At 33.0% G+C, this 4,532-nt stretch overlaps 1 protein-coding gene across 1 annotated transcript in view; it reads right to left on the reverse strand.

Moving 5' to 3' along the window:
• BNC2 (basonuclin 2) overlaps window positions 1-4,532 on the reverse strand; it is a 242,068-nt gene that overhangs the window by 6,315 nt on the left and 231,221 nt on the right. The window lies entirely within an intron of this gene.

Here is a 4,532-nt window from a genome sequence, read left to right on the forward strand (position 1 = left end):
GAAAATACACTTAAGTTTACCCATGGCAAATATGTTGCAGAATTTCTTCTGTGTAAAGTATCTACAGATCCCTAGGAAACATACAAATTTTATGAGCTCAGACATGAAAAGCCTTTGAGAGATCTTTAAGAGCAGTGTCCATGTGCTATTAACGTTTTTAATCTATACCTTTCACATTTTGTCAAATTGAGTTGTAGCTCGTTGACAGAGTGTTTTCACCTTGTGTGCAACACTACAGTGTCCCCACAGTGTCACCACTACAAATTAAAAGGCAAGGTTAAAATCTCAGGCATAACAAAATGTACCTGGTTGAGACATATCTCAGAAAAATTGACTGAATATTTTAAGGTGTGCAAAAATATTTATGAGTTAAATTAGCTCTTTACTAATACCAGCTAATTAGTCCTCACAGGAGCACACTTATGGGCAAGATCATATTAGTATTAGTGATAGTCTAACAGACTGAAACATAAATGGGTAAGTGATATTATATGTCTGAGGCTAAAAAGTGAGAAGGGGCTACCAGGGGTGTTTAAACTCATGGTTTCCATTCTTGTGCTTTGACCGTGCTGTTTTACTTCCAAATTTTCATACAGTTTTTCAAAAGATACCTAGTGATTAACCATTAACATAAGCTTTCCTGACACCACACCGTACCCCCAACCCTCCCAATGAAAAGAAAAATCCTAAACAACCTCCAGACAAATAGTTCTGTTTCTAAAGGAGGTTCAGTACAGTTATTTTCTAATTGCAGACAAAGCTTTTTGATATTTACAGAAAAATACAACTACCTTGAATAAAACAATGAAACAATATGGCAGGAGTGACCACAATAACTATAGGAATTAAAAAAGAAGGAACAAACTCCATGTAAAGGGAAGATTATCTTCCTCAAAGCTGGTCTAGCTCTTGAAAAATGGTTTAGACTGACAGGTTTGGAAACCGAAGGGATAGCCACAGGTTTGTGATAACATAAGCAACTGCACAATACTTATCATGTCATCACACCATTACAGGCCATGTTCTGTGCTGAAGAGATGAAATGTTTCGTCATTATTCTTACTGCACTCTGGGTCTCTGCTGAGATCACCCAGAAATGCTACTTTCAGTAAAACCAAGCTGAGCCCCTTAATAAATTTTTAGATCATGTCGGATGATACAAACTCCACCACAAGAACAATTCTGATAAATACAGATTCTCACAGAGATGCATGCTAAATTGAAAGGAGGGAAATGCCATTCAATTCAAAGTAAGTATAAGTGCCCTTCTAAAACACAAAAGATGGTTCTGACATTAGTATCACTGACGCTGAAGAAAATACTTTGCCTAGATTTGCCTAAAAATATCAGTGAGTAGTGTTCTGTCCACAAGACAGAGATGATCTCTTCTACATAGCTTAAGCAAAATCTGAATGAAACTAAAAGTAGGACTTGTGAGCTTTTAATAATTTTTTGAGGTTTGTCCCTTTTTCTTTACTTTTTAGAATGTGCGGTTCAATTTTGTGTAATAAACAGGTTTGTTTTTTTTCTTGTATGTCAATAATCTGCTCAATTTATCTACAGATGATGCTTAAATTTCCAAACAAGTTTACCAAACCCATTTGACCTCTAACAGAAACATAGTGAAATAAGAATGCTGAACAGTGATTCATCAGTGAGGAATTATTTCTATACCTCAAATGAATTTTTCATTAATAATTGTATTAATTTATATCGTGCATACTACAAAAGAGTGGGGCTTGTTTGTTTTTTTTTTTCTATATATATAATTCAATTTTCATTCTTTTATTTTTTAGACTTTCTATATTACTTGTTCCTATTAGCCTGGGAGGAGAGATGAGAGTGCAGTACAGATAAGACTACAAAGGTTCATGTATTTTGGAAAAATGCACCCTTACTGTTCTAATTTCCCTTTCTCACAAACACACTGAGCTTGAACAACGTAAAACAAAGCAAAGCAGATCTCTCCACTCAATTTAACAAAACAAAGTAGCTGAGATTTTGAAGAAAATAAAAAAGATGAAAGAAAAATGTCATTGAAGCAGCTTACTTTTTTGCTATAAAGTTTCTTTTTGTTAAATCAGTAGGTAAATTTTGCTTATAGTTTCTGTGGAATCCACAAATGTTTTCAGGGCTTCATGAGTGTACAGAATAAAAAAAAAAAAAAAATATCAGAGGATTGTAACTCATAGGAACATAGTGAAAATTCATTTAGAAATATTTTTCTTTTATTTTCTACAACTGGAAATACTGATTTATTAGATATTGATTCCTACTTTTGGAAACAAAAATACTGAAATGCATAAAAAATACTAAAAAGAGGAAATCTATATTAAGAGTTTCCTCTAGAAAATGTAATACGAGTTAAGTACTCAAGTGGACATAAAAAGTAAGAATAATCAAAATGCACAGCAAAACAATACAGAGACAAGCTGAAACAATGGAGCATTTCTGATTCTGCTAAGAAAAATAATGTTCTGGGTCAGTAAATACAGAAAAGGAACACATTCTCACTGAAGGAATATTTTATTGTATGCTGAAATATCCCTTGGGGGTTTGTGTGTTTGTTTTTGCTTTTGTTATTGTTATTCGTTTTGTAAAGAAAAGAGACTACAACACACATCCTAATGGCTTTGGCTGTAGATTGAGCTTAAGTAAATACCATCCCTCAGTCAGTATGTTGTGGTAACTAAGGCTGCCAGTGTGGTTTACCAGCTCAAGCAACATGTGTAAACACCGGAAACAAAAAAATTCAGAGGGCAGCCTCCTTTCTCTCTGCCTTTCTCAACTGCTCGCTCCTTCTCTGTCTCCTGGTTGTGCTCGCTCTCTTGCTCACTATATTTCTTGGACTTTTGTTATTTTCTGACAAATCATGTGAGTGAAACACAAAACATAAACACAACTAGACATCCTTTTTCTCTGTCTTCTAATTTTATCCAAAGGGAAAGTTACCCAATAAAAAGTCCAGCATATGTTTTCAGAGCTACTAAGTGCTTCTGCCATTAATTTCTCTTGATTGCTTCTATAAAACATGCCTTAATCATACTACAGCACTTTCCATTGCAAAAAAGACAACTTTACAGAACAACATAGTTAACATTATTTCCCTGTTCATTTTGATTTTTTTTTTAAACACCACAAAAATCCAGGCTATAATAAGAAGCACACAAAATTATATTCATCTTTGTTCTGTGACAAGTAGTATCAGCATTTATATCCCCAAATATTATGCATGTTTGACAAAAAAAAATTCTACTGGTTCACATGACAAAATTCTGGTTTTTTTTTCTTTTATGCAATGTAGTTTATAAGGAATAAGGATGCACTATTGTTTCTAGTAATAATTGGCACTTGAAAAAAGCACCAAGAATTCTGTATTTCACTTTACCCCTTTTCCCTCCCCAGTATTTCTCTGTGTGTAGTCCAAAAACTACAACTGTGGTTATGGTGAATAACTACATTTTCTTTTTTTCAAAATGTGTGCAAAGTTGGCACTTTTGTATTAACACTAAACACTAATACTCTTTGTTTGGCATTCATGCCCTCATACTGACCAGATCACTTTTATCTAAGTGTATTTTTTTTTAAAGACACTTACTGAAAATATGGCAATAGTTTAAGAAAAAAAAAAAAAGCATGGATATTATTACACATCCCCTTGTAGTGTACGAAAAAGTGCATGACTGGATTTATGTAATAGTACAAGACAAAAAAACTGTATCAAATCAGGTACTGTAAAGCATGCCAGCACCTCTGTAGTACTTATATCTAGCAGGTAGTTAAAACAAGACCGTGGTTCTTTTAAAAATGTGCATTAAAGCTAACATAAATGAGTAAAACTAGGCAGCAAACTATTTTTCCTGCTTATCTAACAGCTGAATGTAACTGTAAAAATTAAGCAAAAAAAATTAGAGTTAAACCACCATCAATACAATTGTTTTACATCATAGGCCTGTCAAGGCTCAATATATATATACAAGTGTAACAGCCATGCTTAGTAGAACGTTATCCCCAATGCTTAGAAAACACAAAGACAACTAAGTAGATTGTTTTTTCTTTTTCTTTTTGTTTGTTTGCATTTTTTTTGTGTTTTTGGGGGGACTTTTTGTGTGTTTTTTTTGTACTTTTTTGTTTGTTTAAGGTTTTTTTGTTCTTTTTTTGTGGGTTTTTTTGGTTTTTTGTTGGTTTTTTTTTTTTTTTTGTTTCAGGCAAAAGTTACAGGAAGAGCAAACTGTCTCTTTGGAGATGACCAAGAACATTCTAACAGAACTAGGGACAACTGCAGGTTTTCTGTTTGGTTTATGTTTGTTTGTTTGCTTATTTTTGTTTGTTTTTTAATGAAGGATCTCTTCCCGCAAATTAAAGGTCCCATGTTTTTGTTTCTATTAAAAAAAAAGGAAAAAAAAAACCCCAACAACCGACAAAGGGGAAAAAGCACCTGGTGTTTCTTTCTTTTGCTAAAAAAAGAAAAAACTATATATATATATGTATATTTATGTATGTGTGTATAGATATAGATACAGATATATATA

The sequence above is a fragment of the Parus major genome, chromosome Z (genome assembly GCF_001522545.3).
Source record: "Parus major isolate Abel chromosome Z, Parus_major1.1, whole genome shotgun sequence".
NCBI lineage: Eukaryota > Metazoa > Chordata > Aves > Passeriformes > Paridae > Parus > Parus major.